General features: G+C 42.5%; 1 protein-coding gene across 2 annotated transcripts in view; it reads right to left on the reverse strand.

Annotated features, from left to right (window-relative positions):
• Positions 1 to 23,242, reverse strand: part of LOC106602535 (protein PALS1) — a 60,721-nt gene that overhangs the window by 20,795 nt on the left and 16,684 nt on the right. The window contains exon 2 of one of the 2 annotated variants that reach the window (XM_014195210.3): positions 11,740 to 11,864. The exons of the other annotated variant lie outside the window; for it this stretch is intronic. The gene's annotated coding sequence lies outside the window, so the exon portion shown is untranslated. The remainder of the gene's footprint in view (positions 1 to 11,739; positions 11,865 to 23,242) is intronic. 2 annotated transcript variants of the gene reach the window in all.

Consider the following 23,242-nt stretch of genomic DNA (forward strand, 5'->3'; position numbering starts at 1 on the left):
CATAGATATCATCCTAACCAACGTGCCCTCTAAATACACCTCTGCTGTTTTCAACCAAGATCTCAGCGATCACTGCCTCATTGCCTGCACCCGTAATGGGTCAGCGGTCAAACGACCTCCACTCATCACTGTCAAACGCTCCCTGAAACATTTCAACGAGCAAGCCTTTCTAATCGACCTGGCCCTGGTATCCTGGAAGGATATTGACCTCATCCCGTCAGTAGAGGATGCCTGGTTATTTTTGAAAAAATGCCTTCCTCTCCATCTTAAATAAGCATGCCCCTTTCAAGAAATTTAGAACCAGGAACAGATATAGCCCTTGGTTCTCCCCAGACCTGACTGCCCTTAACCAACACAAAAATATCCTGTGGCGTTCTGCATTAGCATCGAACTGCCCCCGCGATATGCAACTTTTTAGGGAAGTTAGAAACCAATACACACAGGCAGTTAGAAACGCCAAGGCTAGCTTTTTCAAACAGAAATTCGCTTCGTGCAACTCCAACTCTAAAAAGTTCTGGGACATTGTAAAGTCCATGGAGAATAAGAACACCTCCTCCCAACTGCCCACTGCACTGAGGATAGGAAACTCTGTCACCACCGATAAGCCCACTATAATTGAGAATTTCAACAAGCATTTTTCTACGGCTGGCCATGCTTTCCACCTAACTACCCCTACTGCATTCAACAGCACTGCACCCCCCACAGCTACTCGCCCAAGCCTCCCCCATTTCTCCTTCTCCCAAATCCATTCAGCTGATGTTCTGAAAGAGCTGCAAAATCTGGACCCCTACAAATCAGCTGGGCTTGACAATCTGGACCCTTTCTTTCTAAAATTATCTGCCGAAATTATTGCAACCCCTATTACTAGCCTGTTCAACCTCTCTTTTGTGTCGTCTGAGATTCCCATAGATTGGAAAGCAGCTGCTGTCATCCCCCTCTTCAAAGGAGGTGACACTCTTGACCCAAATTGCTACAGACCTATATCCATCCTACCCTGCCTTTCTAAGGTCTTCGAAAGCCAAGTTAACAAACAGATTACCGACCATTTCGAATCCCACCGCACCCTCTCCGCTATGCAATCTGGTTTCAGAGCTGGTCATGGGTGCACCTCAGCCACGCTCAAGGTCCTAAACGACATCGTAACCGCCATCGATAAGAAACAATACTGTGCTGCCGTATTCATTGACCTGGCCAAAGCTTTTGACTCTGTTAATCACCGCAGACTCAGTAGCCTTGGTTTCTCAAACGATTGCGTCGCCTGGTTCACCAACTACTTCTCTGACAGAGTTCAGTGTGTCAAATCGGAGGGCCTACTGTCTGGACCTCTGGCAGTCTCTATGGGGGTACCACAGGGTTCAATTCTTGGGCCAACTCTTTTCTCTGTATACATAAATGATGTCGCTCTTGCTGCTGGTGAATCTCTGATCCACCTCTACGCAGACGACACCATTCTGTACACTTCTGGCCCTTCTTTGGACACTGTGTTAAACTATTAGGGCTAGGGGGCAGTATTGACACGGCTGGATAAAAAACATACCCGATTTAATCTGGTTACTACTCCTACCCAGTAACTAGAATATGCATATACTTATTACATATGGATAGAAAACACCCTAAATTTTCTAAAACTGTTTGAATGGTGTCTGTGAGTATAACAGAACTCAAATGGCAGGTCAAAACCTGAGAGATTCCTTTACAGGAAGTGGCCTGTCTGACCATTTCTGGAACTTCTTTTCCATCTCTATCATTTACTAAGGATCTCTGCTCTAACGTGACACTTCCCACGTCGTCCATAGGCGCTCAGAGCCCGGGAAAAAACAGAATGTCGTCATTCCAGCCCCAGGCTGAAACACATTATTGCCTTTCTCAAGTGGCCGATCAAGGGACACGGGCTTATGAGCGTGACCCCGACCGCCCCCGCCTTTGGGATTTTTTCCTCAGTTTGCCGAAAAGGAGATTCCCTGTCGGAATATTATCGCTTTTCTACGAGAAAAGTGTCGTAAAAATTGATTTTAAACAGCGGTTGACATGCTTCGAAGTACGGTAATGGAATATTTCGAATTTTATTGTCACGAATTGCGCCATGCGCGTGACACTTCTTTACTATTTCGGATAGTGTCTGGAACGCACGAACAAAACGCCGCTATTCGGATATAACGATGGATTATTTTGGACCAAACCAACATTTTTTATTGAAATAGCAGTCCTGGGTGTGCATTCTGACGAAGACAACAAAAGGTAATCAAACTTTTATAATAGTAAATATGATTATGGTGAGTGCTAAACTTGCCGGGTGTCTAAATAGCGAGCCCGTGAAGCCTGGGCTATGTACTTAGAATATTGCAAAATGTGCTTTCACCAAAAAGCTATTTTAAAATCGGACATATCGAGTGCATAGAGGAGGTCTGTATCTATAATTCTTAAAATAATTGTTATGCTTTTTGTGAACGTTTATCGTGAGTAATTTAGTAAAATGTTAGCGAATTCCCCGGAAGTTTGCGGGGGGTATGCTAGTTCTGAACGTCACATGCTAATGTAAAAAGCTGGTTTTTGATATAAATACGAACTTGATTGAACAAAACATGCATGTATTGTATAACATAATGTCCTAGGGTTGTCATCTGATGAAGATCATCAAAGGTGAGTGCTGCATTTAGCTGTCTTCTGGGTTTTGGTGACATTATATGCTGGCTTGAAAAATGGGTGTCTGATTATTTCTGGCTTGGTACTCTGCTGACATAATCTAATGTTTTGCTTTCGTTGTAAAGCCTTTTTGAAATCGGACAGTGTGGTTAGATTAACGAGAGTCTTGTCTTTAAATAGCTGTAAAATAGTCATATGTTTGAGAAATTGAAGTAATAGGATTTTTAACGTTTTGAAAATCGCGCCACAGGCTTGCAGTGGCTGTTACGTAGGTGGGACGAATTCGTCCCGCCTAGCCTAGAGAGGTTAACAACCCTCCAGACGAGCTTCAATGCCATTCAACTCTCCTTCCGTGGTCTCCAACTGCTCCTAAACACAAGTAAAACTAAATGCATGCTCTTCAACCGATCGCTGCCTGCACCTGCCCGCCTGTCCAGCATCACTTCTCTGGACGGTTCTAACTTAGAATTTGTGGACAACTACAAATACCTAGGTGTCTGGTTAGACTGTAAACTCTCCTTCCAGACTCACATCAATCATCTCCAATCCAAAGTGAAATCTCGAATTGGCTTCCTATTTCGCAACAAAGCATCCTTCACTCATGCTGCCAAACATAACCTCGTAAAACTGACCATCCTACCAATCCTCGACTTCGGCGATGTCATTTACAAAATAGCTTCCAATACCCTACTCAACAAGCTGGATGCAGTCTATCACAGTGCCATCCGTTTTGTCACCAAAGCCCCATATACTACCCACCACTGCGACCTGAAAGTCTCTCGTTGGCTGGCCTTCGCTTCATAATCGTCGCCAAACACATTGGCTCCAGGTCATCTACAAGACCCTGCTAGGTAAAGTCCCCCCTTATCTCCGCTCACTGGTCACCATAGCAGCACCCACCTGTAGCACGCGCTCCAGCAGGTATACCTCTCTGGTCACCCCTAAAGCCAACTCCTCCTTTGGTCGTCTCTCCTTCCAGTTCTCTGCTGCCAATGACTGGAACGAACTACAAAAATCTCTGAAACTGGAAACACTTATCTCCCTCACTAGCTTTAAGCACCAGTTGTCAGAGCAGCTCACAGATCACTGCACCTGTACATAGCCCATCTATAATTTAGCCCAAACTACTACCTCTTCCCCTACTGTATTTATTTATTTTGCTCCTTTGCACCATATTATTTATATTTTATCTCTGAACTTTCTTCAAACTACAAATCTACCATTCCAGTGTTTTTCTTGCTATACTTTATTTACTTTGCCACCATGGCATTTTTTTTGCCTTTACCTCCCTTATCTCACATCATTTGCTCACATTGTATATAATCTTATTATTTTTTTTTCTTTCTACTGCATCATTGATTGTATGTTGTTTTACTCCATGTGTAACTCTGTGTTTTTGTATGTTGTCGAACTGCTTTGCTTTATCTTGGCCAGGTCGCAATTGTAAATGAGAACTTGTTCTCAACTTGCCTACCTGGTTAAATAAAGGTGAAATAAAAATAAATAAAAAAAATACTACTTTCCTCTCTGCTGCTCTCTACAGGTCCCTCCCTCTGTCAGTCTGTTTGCCAGCTGGTTGAGATAGCACAGACCAAGGACGCCATTGTCGCTCTGTTATCACCTTATATTACACACTGTTTTAACCCAAACAAACCTTAGCGCCCTCTCTCACACACACACACACACACACACACACACACACAGCACTTTCAACCCACAGACATACTCCCCTCGCCAACAGATCTCTCACAAAGTTTTCGGAGTGAAAAATCTCTGCAGTTTTACACATCAATCTTACACACTACAAGTAGGCCTAATCTAAACCGTACATATTAGAAGTAGGCCTAAAAGATAATCTCTATCAAGCGAGTGGGGTCATGACTGTTGGGTCACCTTGCACTGTATCAGTATACAGAGAACACATTTCAGTAGGACACAGTTTGTTGTAACCACAGGAACAGGGTTTGATACTGACCAAAACAGTCACATTTGCCACTGTTTGACTTGGCAGTGAAACACACTTTATTTTATTGGTCGCAAGGGTGCCAGTGACATTTTTGGTTCACAAATATTTTCTTACATTTTTTATCAACATGATTTATTCAAACAGTAATGTGCAATTAACCAAAAATCAATCAACTTTCTGAAGAAGCAACATTGGCACAGGAACGCCCTTTTGTGTGTAGGCCCTATATGTCTATACTTTGTGTAGCCATATGTGATGCTAATGATAACTTAACAGTCTTCGGGTAGATGGAAAGGCTGGCAGAATCATGATTATTTGCATCAATCTAGTTTTGAAAGTACGCTAGACATAGGCGGAGTGGCCATAAGCCAAGTTTCCCCTAAAGTAAATTGCCAAAATTATATAGCCTACTCCTGTCTAAACAGAAATACATTTAAAATAGGTTACTACACCAGAAAGCATGATTTCACTAAAGGATTATTAGCTTTTTTAAAAGAATAAGCTGTGGATTGTTTTAAAATCTCACTGCCTACAGTCAGAAGGGCCCGCAATTTGTTGAGTTGCGTCTGTCAGTGAAAAGAAAGGCATATCGCAATATTTCATCATAGTTTGGAAAGGAAATATTTATTGCTGTAAAGAGAAGACAATGAAAACGAATCTCTTTCATAGTTATACTAAATTGAACAGAAGCCTATAGCCTATGTTATTGGCACCAGCGGAGAGCATCAGCCTTATCCCCGGTGAGTTCACATAACCAGCAGAGAACATTGGACATTCAGTCTTCATCATTGTTGGGCCAGTCAACATTTATCCCCCCCTGTGTTTTAATAAAATAAACTACAGTACCAGTCAAAAGTCTGGACATCTACTCATTCAAGGATTTTTTTATTTTTACTATTTTCTACATTGTACAATAATAATGAAGACATCGACACTATGAAATAACACATTTGGAATCATATAGTAAGCAAAAAAGTGTTCAATCAAAATATATTTTAGATTCTTCAAAGTTGCCAGCCTTCGCCTTGATAGCTTTGCATACTCTTGGCATTATCTCAACTGGAATGCTTTTCCAACAGTCTTGAAGGAGTACCCACATATGCTGAGCACTTGTTGGCTGCTTTTCCTTCACTCTGCGGTCCAACTCATCCCAAACCATCTCAATTGGGTTGAGGCCGGGTAATTGTGGAGGCCAGGTCATCTGATGCAGCACTCCATCACTCTCCTTCTTGGTCAAATAGCCCTTACACAGCCTGGAGGTGTGTTGTGTCATTGTCCTGTTGAAAAACAAATAATAGTCCCACTAAGCACAAACCAGATGGGATCGCTGCAGAATGCTGTGGTAGACATGCTGGTTAAGTGTGCCTTAAATTGTAAATAAATTCCCAACAGTGTCACCAGCAAAGCACCCCCACACCATCTCCATGCTTCACGGTGGGAACCACACATGTGGAGATCATCCATTCACCTACTCTGCATCTCACAAAGACACAGCAGTTGGAACCAAAAATCTCAAATTTGGACTCATCAGACCAAAGAACAGATTTCCACCGGTCTAATGTCCATTGCTCATGTTTCTTGGCCCAAGCAAGTCTCTTCTTCTCATTGGTGTCCTTTAGTAGTGGTTTCTTTGCAGCAATTTGACCATAAAGGCCTGATTCACGCAGTCTCCTCTGAACAGTTGATGTTGAGATGTGTCTGTTACTTGAACTCTGAAGCATTTATTTGGGCTGCAATCGGAGGTGCTGGTAACTCTAATGAACTTATTCTCTGCAACAGAGGTAACTCTGGGTCTTCCTTTCCTGTGGCGGTTCTCATAAGAGCCAGTTTCATCATAGCGCTTGATTTTTGCGACTGCACTTGAAGAAACTTTCAAAGTTCTTGAAATTTTCCACATTAAGACATGAAGGTCAGTCAAAGTAATGATGGACTGATATAACAATATCTACTTTCACCTCTAATTTAGAAACATTACTGCTTATCATTTTCAACATTTGGTAGGTCATTATAATTTCCGACATATGGCTGGCCATGTGTTTGTCAACTATAGTTCAACACATTCAGCTTCTCTGTCAACTTGTTGCCCTAGAAGACTAAATAAAGTAGTACTCACCAGAATGTATTTCGATAGATTACTAATGCATTCATTCTAACATTGGTAAAGTTGTCATTTTCGTTTAGGGACCGGGGAGAGAAAACTATTTTTAAAGTGGAAAGATTGTTCCCGTGCAAAATGTCCAAATGTCATCCGTTTGACCGGTTTTAAGGAAATTAAAAGCTGAGAAAACTATGAAACATGTTTCTGACTTCAGTTCCTCTCGGATACATATTATGTGTGGTTGGAACACTGTCTGCTTGAATAACAGTGTCAAAGTCAAGTTACACTCACATTCCTATTTTCTCAAGAGAAGCTGAAAGAATTCACATTTTCCCACTCCTGTTCCTGTGACAAAATTAACATTAGTTATATCATTTTACTGCAAGAAATGCATAATTCTACAGGAGTTAATATTATATTATGCTACATGTGACTTTATAGGCCTATAGTCAGTGTCACTATTCCATTTAACCCATACAAATGTAAAATAGGAATATTCTGTTTATTCATGGTTACAGGGATAAAAGTGAGCGGAATATCAAAAGGTGCAAGTAAATTGCTTATCCTGGAATTGGATAAGCCATTTACATTTTTTTGTTGAAGTGATATTTTGGTATATCAAGTATTGTTTTTTAATTTTTTATTCTGACCTCTAGATCAGTGGTTCCCAAACTGTTTATAGTCCTGTAGCCCTTCAAACATTCAACCTCCAGCTGCGTACCCCCTCTAGCACCAGGGTCAGCGCGCACTCAAATGTTTTTTTGCCATCATTGTAAGCCTGCCCACACACACACACACACACACACACTATACGATACATTTATTAAGCATAAGAATGAGTGTGAGTTTGTCACAACCCGGCTCCTGGGAAGTGACAAATAGCCCTTATAGAACCAGGGCACAAATAATAAATAATTTGGCTCTTTATTTAGCCATCTTACATATAAAACCTTATTTGTTAATCGAAAATTGTGAATAACTCACCACAGGTTAATGAGAAGGGTGTGCTTGAAAGGATGCACATAACTCTGCAATGTTGGGTTGTATTGGAGAGAGTCTCAGTCTTAAATCATTTTCCACACACAGTCTGTGCCTGTATTTAGTTCTCATGCTTGTGAAGGCCGAGAATCCACTCTCACATAGGTACGTGGTTGCAAAGGGCATCAGTGTCTTAACAGCGCAATTTGCCAAGGCAAGAAACTCTGACCGTAGCCCTATCCAGAAATCTGGCAGTGGCTTCTGATTAAATTACATTTTCACAGAGCCGCTTGTTGCAATTTCGATGAGGCTCTCTTGTTCAGATATCAGTAAGTGGACTGGAGGTAGGGCATGAAAGGGATAACGAATCCAGTTGTGTCGTCCGTTTCGGGAAAGTACCTGCGTAATTGCGCACCCAGCTCACTCAGGTGCTTCGCTATATCACATTTGACATTGTCCGTAAGCTTGAGTTCATTTGCACAAAAAAAAAATCAAACAAGGATGGAAAGACCTGTGTTGTCCTTGTTAATGCTCCAACTTCTTAATCATAGCTTCAATTTTATCCCGCACATTGAATATAGTTGGAGAGTCCCTGTAATCCTAGATTCAGATCATTCAGGCGAGAAAAAACGTCACCCAGATAGGCCAGTCGTGTGAGAAATTTGTCATCATGCAAGCGGTCAGACAAGTGAAAATTATGGTCAGTAAAGAAAACTATGAGCCCGTCTCTGAATTTAAAAAAACGTGTACTTTGCCCCTTGATAACCAGCGCAATTCTGTATGTTGTAAAAGCGTTACATGGTCGCTGCCCACATCTTGCAAAGTTAACCATTTGTACTGTAGTGTTCAAAACGTCTTTCAAGCGGTCAGGCATTCCCTTGGCAGCAAGAGCCTCTTGGTGGATGCAACTGTTTGCAAGCGCGTTTCCACTAGTGGTTCCTCCTTTAAAAGTTGCAGCGTACTGCAACTCTCTCTATACCATTTGTATTTCCTATACCTTTGACTATTGGATGTTCTTATAGGCACTTTAGTATTGCCAGCCTAATCTCGGGAGTTGATAGGCTTGAAAGTCAAACAGCGCTGTGCATCCCAGCACTGCTAAGAGCTGCTGTTTGAATGAATGCTTACGAGCCTGCTGCTGCCTACCACCACTCAGTCAGACTGCTCTATCAAATCATAGACTTAATCATAATATAATAAAACAGACACAGAAATACAAGCCTTTGGTCATTAACATGGTCAAATTGAGTGAAATCAGTGAAATACGGAACCGTTGTGTATTTTATCGAACGGGTGGCAACTTTAAGTCTAAATATTACTGTTACATTGCACAATCTTATGTCATAATTACGTAAAATTCAGGCAAATTAATTACAGTCTTTGTTAGGAGTAAATGGCCTTTCAACAGGTCGCAACAAGCCAGGCGACTCAAACTGCTGCATATACCCTGACTCTGCTTGCACTAAACGCAAGAGAAGTGACAATTTCCCTAGTTAATATTGCCTGCTAACATTACATTTCTTTTAAATACATATGCAGGTTTAAAAAATACATACTTGTGTATTGATTTTAAGAAAGGCAGTGATGTTTATGGTTAGGTACATTATTGCAACGATTGTGCTTTTTTCGCGACTGCGCTTTTGTTAAATCATCAAGTTGAAGTAGGCTGTGATTCGATAAATTAACAGGCAACCCCATTGATTATATGCAACGCAGAACAAGCTAGTTAACCTAGCAATACAATCAACCATGTGTAGTTAACTAGTGATTTTGTGAAGATTGATTGTTGTTTTATATAAGATAAGTTTAATGCTAGCTAGCAACTTACCTTGGCTCCTTGCAGCCACAAGGTCATTTTGATGCTGCATTCACGTAACAAGTGGTCAGCCTGACACTCAGTCCCCTCGTGGACTGCAATGTAAATCGGCCATAATCGGCATTCAAAAAAGCAGATTACCGATTGTTATGAAAACTTGAAAATGCCCATTAAATCGGTCGACCTATAATAATCAGTGCTCTAACTCCCTCCTGCGCTGGTTTGGAGCAATGAAGTGGTGACGCAGGGTACCGTACTAAACCACAAATTACTTCTAAGTCCCGCGGCGTAAGCTCGCAACTTTTAAAGGAGGAACCACTGTATTTCTCAATATCCCGGCTTTCGCGCCAGCAGTACAGATAACACATCTTCACCACCAAAGTCTATTTGATGTCACAAAGCTATCGAGTACTTAAAAAATATCCTCTCATGTTGTCCTGGTTTCCAGAAGAGGATGTCTTCCTTAATTGACTCCCCATAAACGTAACGGACATATACCAGGAGCTGTGCCAGGCCCGCCATGTCTGTTGACTCATCCAGCTGTAACGCATATAATTCACTGGCTTGTATGCATAGCAGTAATTGTTACAAAACATTTCCTGCCATGTCACTGATGCGTCATGAAACAGTGTTGTTTGATGAAGGCATTGTCTATAGTTTTATGGGCCTTTATCCCCAGCATTGTCCCAGCCATATCTGCGGCAGCAGGAAGAATTAAGTCCTCCACAATAGTACGGGGCTTGCCTGTCCTAGCCACTCGGTAGCTCACCATATAAGACGCTTCTTATTAAATGGTATCTGTTGCTTTTATACATCTTACTACTCGAAAGTCGAGTATTTTTCAAATGGTCATGTTTTGTTTAAATGTCGGTGCAAGAGTGAAGGTTGCCCTCGAGAGAGTAACGGTTAATGTGATCGGATGTTAATTATTTGACTAGGCTACCTGTATTTGACATTGTGTTGTTATTTCGCTGAACACTAGATGCTTTAATTTTATTTTTGGCAGTGAAACGAGGCTACTCAGGCAATAGAAAAAACCTCACGCAAATGTATAGCCTCGCTGGAAAATATAAATGTACTGTTTGAAAATGTGAAGATTTTTAAAATATTTTTGTTTTTAAAATGCGAATCACATTTTTATTTGGCGTACCCCTGACGACATTGGGAATATCTGCTCTAGATGATTTGGCAGAAAAGAACACACGGCACTTTGAAATCTGCAATAGATTTTGCACTTAATTTAACAGTCTTTTCTGTTAAGGTAAATCTATCCAAATAAAGGTAAGAACAGAAGGGAAGCTAATTTAAAAGATGGATATTCATTATTAGCCTGGTTCTGTATGGAATGCGGGCACATTATAGGACACAAGCCATTATCAATTATTTATTCATTTTTAATTGTTGCGATTGGTGCCATCAACTGAAAAAGTTGGTAGCACCAGTGCACCAGTGGAAAAAGTTGGTTGTCTTCCTGCAGGGTTCTACACCAACATCAGCCAAATCAAGTGTCTCTCTCTCCCCCTCCCACTCATTCCCACAGGCACAGCGCTGGTCACATGACCCCGGACGCTAGGAGAATAGATAACCTTTGTCCCTCCATCCGTGGATCTGCCCCCTTCTCCACATGCCAGTCACATTCCTATCTACGTAGTTAGTCCAACTCCGAGCTGGACACACACACACACAAACCTCTGGCCATGCACTAACGGGCTGTGCGTCACAAAATAGACATGCTGACTAGAAAACTATTAACAATATGTACAACAAGCACTGAAGGTCACCATTAGTAACACCAAGTCCACAAAGAACACCCTAACCGCAAAGCAGCCTGTAGTACTCCTGTGTGTTGTTTATGTGTGGGTGTACGCTGGTCGGACACAATTAAATCTGCTCTGTCATCCTAACCGCCGCACAGCTCTGAATCTGAAAAAGACCTCAGGGCCCCTCCTTGTCTCACACAACCCCCCCCCCCCCCCCCATCTACTCCCCCTTTTTTCGTCCGGGCGCCCCCCCCTGCCCCTCTCCATTGGCCTCTCTGCTGTGTGGAGATTACTGTGCTGCAAAAGTCCCAGACACGTCTCCATGACAACAGCTTTGTCAGCGGGCGGGAGGTCCCCACTCCACAGCCCTGAAAAACAAAGGAGGCAAAACACAAAGACACACACACACACACACACTCAAGAAGGGGGAGGACTGTCAAATAAGGAAGAGGAGAAACATAGGGTCCTATGTCCTTACCCAAGTGTTGGTTGGTTAGTTGGTGCTCTATAGTAGTAGATCAGCTGAGGGCTCTCCTCTCTGTATATAACCCCCCACAGGTAGTGGGTCTTCTCCCAGGCTGTGGATCAGTGGCTATCCCCCTCCTAGGATCAACAGGCAGGCAGGCGATCAGTCAGCTAGCACAGTTAGGGGGAACGGAGAGGACCAGGAAAGGGAGGTGCCAGGGGGGTTGGGATCACTGGTGTGTTTGGAGAGGACGCACCACAACCGTGTGTGACAACAGTGTGAGTGTGTCTGGCTGGAATTGAAGCGTCACCACACCACCATTACACATTTCAATACCAACATCATTGTTGCAGACCAGGTTGTGCCGAAAGTAGCTAAGACATTTTTTCGATTCCTCAAGGTATTATGTGCTGGAACTGTGAAGGTATTTTTTTTATTATTGTAGAAGGTAGAATGGGGAATCTACTAATGAACATATACTGTTGAAGTCGGAAGTTTACATACACCTTAACCAAATACATTTAAACTCAGTTTCACAATTCCTGACATTTATAGTTTGTTAACAAGAAATTTGTGGAGTGGTTGAAAAACGAGTTTTAATGACTCCAACCTAAGTGTATGTAAACTTCCGACTTCAACTGTATGTAGGAAGTTGCCTGAGGGAGAAAATATGACCCACTTCTGAGATGTCACTAAACTGCTGAAATCAGAGTTGGGAAGAACATAACACAGCCCCCCCCGCACTGGGGCCTGTGCTGTCTCAGAGGTGAGATCGTCCTAGTGACAGCAGAAAATAACCATGATGCAAATTGTAAAAATGCAAAACAGCCTAGGAACACCATTCCTGAGCAAAACATAAGGGACCCATTGTTAGGGTGTGTGTGTGTGTAATCACAGCGTAAAAGTCAAACCTTATTAAATTTGAAGCAGAGTGAAGGAGAGGGTTAGATAGCCTGTCCTGTTTGACATCAGAGGAGCAGGAGTGTACACAACAATCAATCATACACAATTTAAGTTAATGTAACCATTTCTACTAGATAGCCCAACCTCACCTGCACAAAGTATGGTAAACAAACACCCATAAAAGACTGGATGCAGTCAAATGTTGGTAAGAGGGTGGCACAAGCCTTCCCAAGGTTGTGGGTTTAATGTATAGCCTATCAGATACATACACGCACCCCATTCATTGAAATCACGCAAAATTGTTTTTCCAAAAGATTTAGAAAAATAACAATTGTCAGTTCATGACTCAGTGCATTCAGAAAGTATTCAAACACCTTCACTTTTTCCACTGTCACGTTATAGCCTTATTCTAAAATTGATTAAATTGATTTCCCTCAACAATCTACACACAATACCGCATAATGACAAAGCAAAAACAGGTTGACATTTTTGCAAAAAAATGTACTAATGAGATGCTATTGAGCCCACACTACTACACTGTCTGAGCCAAGGATTACATGCTTTCTGGTAAGTTTTGATTACATTTTTACATGACATTATTTTTTGTTAACTTGTTATGGATAGGGGGCAGTATTTTCACGGCCGGATAAAAAAAACGTACCCGATTTAATCTGATTATTACTCCTGCCCAGAAACTAGAATATGCATATAATTATTAGCTTTGGATAGAAAACACCCTAAAGTTTCTAAAACTGTTTGAATGGTGTCTGAGTATAACAGAACTCATTTGGCAGGCCAAAACCTGAGAAGATTCCAAACAGGAAGCACCCTCTCTGACCATTTCTTGGCCTTCTTTGTCATCTCTATCCAAAACAGGGGATCTCTGCTGTAACGTGACATTTTCTAATGCTCCCATAGGCTCTCAGAAGGCACCAGAACGTTGAATGATGACTTTGCAGGCCATGGCTGAAAAACAGTAGCGCATTTGGTAAGTGATCGATCTGAGAACAATGAGACTGGCGCACGCGTGCACGAGACGACTCCATGTTTACATTTTCAGTCTTTGAACGAAAACAACGACTCCCGGTCGGAATATAATCTTTTTTTTTTTTTTTACGAGAAAAATCGCATAAAAATTGATTCTAAACAGCGTCTGACATGCTTCGAAGTACGGTAATGGAATATTTTGAATTTTTTTGTCACGAAACGCGCCGGGCGTGTCACCCTTCGGATAGTGTCTTGAACGCACAACAAAACGCCGCTATTTGGATATAACTATGGATTATTTGGAACCAAACCAACATTTGTTATTGAAGTAGAAGTCCTGGGAGTGCATTCTGATGAAGAACAGCAAAGGTAATCCAATTTTTCTTATAGTAAATCTGAGTTTGGTGAGTACCAAACTTGGTGGGTGTCAAAATAGCTAGCCCGTGATGGCGAGCTATCTACTCAGAATATTGCAAAATGTGCTTTCACCGAAAAGCTATTTTAAAATCAGACACCGCGATTGCAAAGGAGTTCTGTATCTATAATTCTTAAAATAATTTGTTTTTTTGTGAACGTTTATCGTGAGTAATTTAGTAAATTCACCGGAAGTGTTCGGTGGGAATGCTAGTTCTGAACGTCACATGCTAATGTAAAAAGCTGTTTTTTGATATAAATATGAACTTGATTGAACAAAACATGCATGTATTGTATAACATAATGTCCTAGGAGTGTCATCTGATGAAGATCAAAGGTTAGTGCTGCATTTAGCTGTGGTTTTGTTTTTTGTGACATTATATGCTAGCTTGAAAAATGGGTGTCTGATTATTTCTGGCTGGGTACTCTGCTGACATAATCTAATGTTTTGCTTTCGCTGTAAAGCCTTTTTGAAATCGGACAGTGTGGTTAGATAAAGGAGAGTCTTGTCTTTAAAATGGTGTAAAATAGTCATATGTTTGAAAAATTGAAGTTTTTGGATTTGAGGAGTTTGTATTTCACGCCACGCCCATCATTGGATATCGGAGCAGGTGTTCCGCTAGCGGAACGTCTAGATGTAAGTTAACTAGTAAATAGTAGCCTACAGCAAAGTGTGTTTAAAACATTTCTAACTTCTCAACAATTTCTGCTAGTTAGTTTTTGCAACCATGTGGGTTTTAGCTTGCTAGTGCCTGCTAACTGAGGAGTGTTAATTCACCTGTTTCCATACATGTTTCATTTTAAAACATTTATCTTACAAAGGAGTTGTTTAATCTCACTGCTTAACTATTTATCTGTACATGGAATTGTATGTTGTTATTTTACTCTTTTTTCCAATCTTTACAGGAAAATGCCACGGGAACTATCTGATGTGTGGAGACATTTCACTGGAACTAATGTAGAAGGAAAAGCTGTGTACATTTGTAAATACTGTGCCAAATCGTATTTGATTTATTTAACTAGGCAAGTCAGTTGAGAACAAATACTTATTTACAATGACGGCCTAGGAACAGTGGATTAACTGCCTTGTTCAGGGGCAAAACAAAATTTCTTACCTTGTCAGCTCAGGGATTCAATCTAGCAACCTTTTGGTTACTGGCCCAATGCTCTAACTACTAGGCTGCCTTCCGCCCCAAATATGTGAAGAATGCAACAAAGATGTAGAATCATCTGGCCAAGTACATAAAAGTTCCCTCAGCGCTGACAACAAGCGACCGCTGACAAAAGTCCCTCTACTTCTATTCGAGGTGAAAATGATGAATCAGACACCTTATCGATAGCAACAGCTCACAGTCCTCCTGGAATCAGAAGTTATTTTGACTCAATGGAGGTACGTAGCTAAGGTGTGTATGCAACTGGTTCACCTCTGATGCTCACTGGCAACGTGTATTGCAAGAGATTTCTGAATGTTCTACGCCCAGCATACACCATGTCTGGTTGGAGGTGTGTATCTACTAATTTGCTGAATGCAGAGGTCAACAGCGTTCAAGTGAAGGTCAAGCAAATCATAGAGAAAGCAGACTGTATTGCAATCATCTCTGATGGGTGGTCGAATGTTCGTGGGCAAGGAATAATTAACTACATCATCTCCACCACTCAACCAGTATTCTACAAGAACACAGACACGAGGGACAAGACAAAAAGGTCTCTACATTGCAGATGAGCTGAAGGCAGTCAATGACCTTGGACCAAAGAACGTATTTGCACTGCTGACAGGCAATGCTGCGAACATGAAGACTGCTTGGTCTAAAGTGGAGTCCTACCCTCACATCACACCCATTGGCTGTGCTGCTCATGCATCGAATCTGCTCCTCAAGGACATCATGGCACTGAAAACAATGGATACACTCTACAAGAGAGGCAAGGAAATGGTTAGGCATGTGAAGGGTCATATATCAGCAATGTACCTCACCAAGCAAAGTGAAAAGAATAAGAGCACCACATTGAAGCTGCTCAGCAACACCCGTTGGGGTGGTGTTGTCATCATGTTTGACAGTCTCCTGGAGGGGAAGGAGTCTCCCCAAGAAATGGCCATATCACAGTCTGCCGATTTGGACAGCCCCATCAAGAGGATCCTCCAGGATGATGTATTTGGGAGAGAGTGGTAAGCAGCCTGAAACTCCTGAAACCCGTGCAATGGCTACTGCTATAGATTGAGGGAGACAATGCCATCCTGTCTGATGTTCAGACTCTGCTTGCAGATGTAAGAGAAGAAATCCGTACTGCCCAGCCCACTTCACTGTTGCTTCAAGCAGAGGAAACTGCAGTTCTGAAATACATCAAAAAGCGTAAAGACTTCTGCCTGAATCCCATACACGCCGCAGTGTACTTGTTGGACCCCAAATATGCTGGCAAGAGCATCCTGTCTGGTGCAGAGAGCAACAAGGCCTATGGTGTCATCACTACCGTGTCTTGCCACATTGGCCTGGATGAGGGCAAGGTTCTAGGCAGTCTGGCGAAGTACACTTCCAAGCAAGGGCTTTGGGATGGAGATGCAATATGCCAACATATCTCATCAGCCACCTGGTGGAAGGGACTTTGTGGATCTGAGTCTCTTTCCCCTGTTGCCTCCATCATCCTCCAAATCCCACCAACATCAGCCGCCTCAGAGCGCAACTGGTCCTTGTTTGGGAACACACACACCAAAGTACGCAACAGGTTGACCAATACAAGGGTTGAAAAAATGGTGGCCATCCGTGCAAATTTGAGGCTTTTTGAGCCTGACAACGAGCCATCCTCAACAAGGTTGGAAAGTGACAGTGAAGATGAGGCCCCAGAGTCTGATGTTCAAGAGGTGGACATTGAGGAGGTCCAGGGAGAAGACATGGAAGCCTGAGAGGAAGACAACCACAGCTTTAGTTTCTTAACTATCATTTTACAGCTGCATGTTGAAAACGTTTTTGGGAGATGCGATGGATCGTTGCGGATCATTCAATATTCCCTTTTGTTGTTCAGCGAAATCATCCCATGCGAAGACAACTCATTTAATTAAAGTTAAATTAGTAACTAAATCGTTTTTTTCCTATTGATAGGATTTAATCATTTGCAATTATGTCTACTTATGATAAGGTAAAAGGTTTGTTTTTCTCCATATGATATGGTAACTAGCCAATGAAAAAAACATCTACATTTAAATGGTATTAATATGCATATATTCCCGTTAATTCCCACGGAAAGTTTCCACATCTGAATATTCCCCAAAATGTGCAACTCTAATGACGCGACAAGCTTGACACACCTGTATTTGGGGAGCTTCTCCCATTCTTCAATGGCGGTCCTCTCAGGTTGGATGGGGAGTGTCGCTGCACAGCTATTTTCAGGTCTCTCCAGAGATGTTCGATCGGGTTCAAGTCTGGGCTCTGACTGGGCCACTCAAGGACATTCAGAGTCTTGTCCTGAAGCCACTCCTGCGTTGTCTTTGCTGTGTGCTTAGGGTCGTTGTCCTGTTGGAAGGTGAACCTTCGCCCCAGTCTGAGCACTCTGGAGCAGGTTTTCATCAAGGATTTCTGTACTTCTGCTCCGTCCATCTTTCCCTCGATACTGACTAGTCTCCCAATCTCTGCGGCTGAAAGACATCCCCACAGCATGATGCTGCCATCACCATGCTTCACTGTAGGGATGGAATTGGCCAGGTGTTGAGCAGTACCTGGTTTCCTCCAAACGTGATGCTTGGCCTTCAGGGCCAGGAATCTTGTTTCTCTTGGTCAGAGTGTCCTTTAGGCACCTTTTGGCAAACTCCACACAGGCTGTCATGTGCCTTTTACTGAGGAGTGCCTTCCGTCTGGCCACTCTACTATAAAAGGTCTGATTGGTGGAGTGCTGCAGAGATGGTTGTTCTTATGGAAGGTTCTCACATCTCCACAGAGGAACTCTTTCAGAGTGACCATGGGGTTCATGGTCACCTCCCTGACCAAAACCCTTCTCCCCTGATTACTCAGTTTGGCCAGCTCTCGGAAGAGTCAAACTTCTTCGATTTAAAAATGGAGGCCACTGTTCTTGGGGACCGTCAGGGCTGCCAACATTTTTTGGTACCCTTCCCCAGATCTGTGCCTCGACACAATCCTGTCTCCGAGCTCTACGGACAATTCTTTCAACCTCATGGCTTGGTTTTTGCTCTGACATGCACTCATCTGTGGGACCTTATAGACAGGTGTGTTGATTTCCAAATTCTGTACAAATCAATTGAATTTACCACAGGTGGACTTCAATCAAGTTGTAGAAACATCACAAGGATGAACAATAGAAACAGGATGCACAAGCTCAATTTCGAGTTTCATTGCAAAGGGTCTGAATACTTACAGTGAGGGAAAAAAGTATTTGATCCCCTGCTGATTTTGTACGTTTGCCCACGGACAAAGAAATGATCAGTCTATAATTTTAATGGTAGGTTTATTTGAAAAGTGAGAGACAGAACAACAAAAACAATCCAGAAAAACGCATGTCAAAAATGTTATAAAATGATTTGCATTTTAAATGAGGGAAATAAGTATTTGACCCCTCTGCAAAACATGACTTAGTACTTGGTGGCAAAACCGTTGTTAGCAATCACAGAGGTCAGACGTTTCTTGTAGTTGGCCACCAGGTTTGCACACATCTCAGGAGGGATTTTGTCCCACTCCTCTTTGCAGATCTTCTCCAAGTCATTAAGGTTTCGAGGCTGACGTTTGGCAACTAACCTTCAGCTCCCTGCACAGATTTTCTATGGGATTAAGGTCTGGAGACTGGCTAGGCCACTCCAGGACCTTAATGTGCTTCTTCTTGAGCCACTCCTTTGTTGCCTTGGCCGTGTGTTTTGGGTCATTGTCATGCTGGAATACCCATCCACGACCCATTTTCAATGCCCTGGCTGAGGGAAGGAGGTTCTCACCCAAGATTTGACGGTACATGGTCCCGTCCATCGTCCCTTTGATGCGGTGAAGTTGTCCTGTCCCCTTAGCAGAAAAACACCCCCAAAGCATAATGTTTCCACCTCCATGTTTGACGGTCGGGATGGTGTTCTTGGGGTCATAGGCAGCATTCCTCCTCCAAACACGGCGAGTTGAGTTGATGCCAAAGAGCTCCATTTTGGTCTCATCTGACCACAACACTTTCACCCAGTTGTCCTCTGAATCATTCAGATGTTCATTGGCAAACTTCAGACGGGCATGTATATGTGCTTTCTTGAGCAGGGGGACTTTGCGGGCGCTGCAGGATTTCAGTCCTTCACGGCGTAGTGTGTTACCAATTGTTTTCTTGGTGACTATGGTCCCAGCTGCCTTGAGATCATTGACAAGATCCTCCCGTGTAGTACTGGGCTGATTCCTCACCGTCCTCATGATCATTGCAACTCCACGAGGTGAGATCTTGCATGGAGCCCCAGGTCGAGGGATATTGACAGTTCTTTTGTGTTTCTTCCATTTGCGGATAATCGCACCAACTGTTGTCACCTTCTCACCAAGCTGCTTGGCGATGGTCTTGTAGCCCATTCCAGCCTTGTGTAGGTCTACAATCTTGTCCCTGACATCCTTGGAGAGCTCTTTGGTCTTGGCCATGGTGGAGAGTTTGGAATCTGATTGATTGATTGCTTCTGTGGACAGGTGTCTTTTATACAGGTAACGAGCTGAGATTAGGAGCCCTCCCTTTAAGAGTGTGCTCCTAATCTCAGCTCGTTACCTGTAAGAGTGTGCTCCTAATCTCAGCTCGTTACCTGTATAAAAGACACCTGGGAGCCAGAAATCTTTCTGATTGAGAGGGGGTCAAATACTTATTTCCCTCATTAAAATGCAAATCAATAACATTTTTGACGTGTTTTTCTGGATTTTTTTGTTGTTATTCTGTCTCACTGTTCAAATAAACCTACCATTAAAATTATAGACTGATCATTTCTTTGTCAGTGGGCAAACATACAAAATTAGCAGGGGATCAAATACTTTCCCCCCCTCACTACGTAAATAAGGTATGTTTTTCTATTTGTAATAAATTCGAAAAAAATTCACAAAACATGTTTTCGCTTTGTCATTATGGGTTATTGTGTGCAGATGGATAACATTTTTTTCTAAATTTTAGTACAAGGCTGTAACAAATTATTTCCGAAAGGACATTATAACTGTCAAACCGCACTACTGAAAATATGCAGATGCTTTTTAGTGCAGAAAACAAAAATAATCTCTCTGGGTGATGTGGAAGTGAAGCAGCCGTTTGTCCTTGGAAACACTCACAGGAGCAGACGCTTTGAATGAATAATGTAGTTTCAGTGAGTGACGTAGGTTTAGGCTAGATGAGTAACTGTTACAGTAGCACACACTGGATGAGTTGGAGTGGGAGGAGAAACGCACACAATCCTCTCGTAGTAGAAAATGTATCCTATTCTCCCCTTTTTGTACTACAGGAGCAGAACAGATAACACTATGTAGATAAAGGCTGATGGCTGATGGCTTCCCATACATTGACAACACTACAGTGGTAGGCTTGATTACCAACAACGACGACGAGACGGCCTACAGGGAGGAGGTGAGGGCCCTCGGAGTGTGGTGTCAAGAAAATAACCTCACACTCAATGTCAACAAAACAAAGGAGATGATCGTGGACTTCAGGAAACAGCAGAGGGAGCAGCCCCCTATCCACATCGACGGGACAGTAGTGGAGAGGGTGGAGAGTTTTAAAGTTCCTCGGCGTACACATCACGGACAAACTGAAATGGTCCACCCACACAGACAGCGTTGTGAAGAAGGCGCAGCAGCGCCTCTTCAACCTCAGGAGGCTGAAGAAATTCAGCTTGTCACCAAACACACACAAACTTTTACAGGTGGACAATCGAGAGCATCCTGTTGGGCTGTATCACCGCCTGGCACGGCAGCTGCTCCGCCCATAACCGTAAGGCTCTCCAGAGGGTAGTGAGGTCTGCACAACGCATCACCGGGTGCAAACTACCTGCCCTCCAGGACACCTACACCTCCCGATGTCACAGGAAGGCCAACAAGATCAAAGACAACAACATCCCGAGCCACTGCCTGTTCACCCCGCTATCATCCAGAAGGCGATGTCAGTACAGGTGCATCAAAGTGGGGACCGAGAAAATGAAAAACAGCTTCTATCAAGGCCATCAGACTGTTAAACAGCCATCACTAACATTGAGTGGCTGCTGCCAACATACAGACTCAACTCTAGCCACTTTAATAACCTGTACATAGCCCATCTATAATTTAGCCCAAACAACTACCTCTTCCCCTACTGTATTTATTTATTTAGCTCCTCTGCACCCCATTATTCTACTTTGCACTTTCTTCCACTGCAAATCTACCATTCCAGTGTTTTACTTGCTATATTGTATTTACTTCGCCACCATGGCCTTTTTTGCCTTTACCTCCCTTATCTCACCTCATTTGCTCACTTTGTATATATAGACTTATTTTTCTACTATATTATTGACTGTATGTTTGTTTTACGCCATGTGTAACTCTGTGTTGTTTTGTGTCAAACTGCTTGCTTTATCTTGGCCAGGTCGCAATTGTAAATGAGAACTTGTTCTCAACTTGCCTACCTGGTTAAATAAAGGTGAAATAAAAAAATAAAAAAATATATATTTTTTAAATCAACTTATCACTAGCCACTTTATATAATGTTTACATACCCTACATTACTCATCTATGTATGTACTCTATACCATCTATTGCATCTTGCCTATGCCGTTCGGCTATCACTCATTCATATATTTTTGCACATATTCATTCCTTTACACTTGTGTGTATATAAGGTAGTTGTGGAATTGTTAGATTACTTGTTAGATATAACTGCATGGTCGGAACTAGAAGCACAAGCATTTCGCTACACTCACATTAACATCTGCTAACCATGTGTATGTGACAAATAAATTTGATTTGAAGTGTCAGACTTGTCTATCTACTTACTGACGCCTCGTGTTCAATGGACAATTTCCATGAAAGTTGGCCAGAGAAAAATATGTTATTGTCCATGTTCCTTACAGAGCCATTTAAACAAGCAATGACTTGATGCCCATACCATTTCAAGAGCATCAATGCAGGTGAAGATTGGAAAATAAGACAATTTGGATTTCAAACTGTTTTTTTTTGTTTGTGTATTTGTGTAAACAACGGCCATTCTAAAAACCCTGTGAGTTTAGTTTCCTTCGCTATAGAATTACAACTGGTTGTCTAAAACCTTCCTAACTTTCAACATAAGGACTGGCTTCCACCCTTTCCAAATAACAGCTGTAGCATGCTTGTAATCTGGTGTGGTGAGTGTGCATTTGTTTGAGAGAGAGGGTGGGACTGATGGGAAGTAAGGTCTGAATGAAATGAATTCTAGTCTGGTCATCTTCTTGAAAAGGTATAGGTTTAACCCTGCTGGTTTACTTACAATTCTCACCAACACCCCAAATTAGTCTACACATCCATTCACACACAGACGGCATCAACACACACTCCATTAAGATCTTGAGCTAATCTCGTCTGGCAAGACCATCCCTCCCTGTAGAGGAGTCATGCCCACGAGGCAGGTTATACACACTGCGCCCTTGAAGTGGACCATCTGTTGCTGTGGTGCTTAGCCAAGCAACCTGGTATAGTCAGTGGTCATCCTCCTGGTATGGCTGGGCGATATGGCCTAATAATCATATTTAACCTGTTATGGCTAGGGGGCAGTATTTTCACGGCTGGATAAAAAACGTACCCGATTTAATCTGGTTACTACTCCTGCCCAGTAACTAGAATATGCATATAATTATTGGCTTTGGATAGAAAACACCCTAAAGTTTCTAAAACTGTTTGAATGGTGTCTGTGAGTATAACAGAACTCATATGGCAGGCAAAAACCTGAGAAGATTTCATGCAGGAAGTGGCCTGTCTGACAAGGTGTCGTTCTTCTTGTCTCTGTTTATTGAAGAGTGAGGATCTTAGCTGTCCCGTGACACTTCCTACGGCTGCCATAGGCTCTCAGAAGGCGGCAAAACGCTGAATCGTGGCTTTGCAGGCTCTGGCTGAAACAAAGTAGCAGTGTGGGTAGTGGCTGGTTACAGTACTGTGAGACTCAGGCTCGTGCCCGCGTCGACCGAAAGCTTTGTTTTCTTTCCTCTGTTTAGCTAAACGGACATTCCCGGTCGGAATATTATCGCTTTTTTACGAGAAAAATGGCATAAAAATGGCTTTTAAACAGC

Source organism: Salmo salar, chromosome 01, assembly GCF_965601325.2.
Source record: "Salmo salar chromosome 01, fSalSal1, whole genome shotgun sequence".
In the NCBI taxonomy this organism is placed as follows: Eukaryota; Metazoa; Chordata; class Actinopteri; order Salmoniformes; family Salmonidae; genus Salmo; species Salmo salar.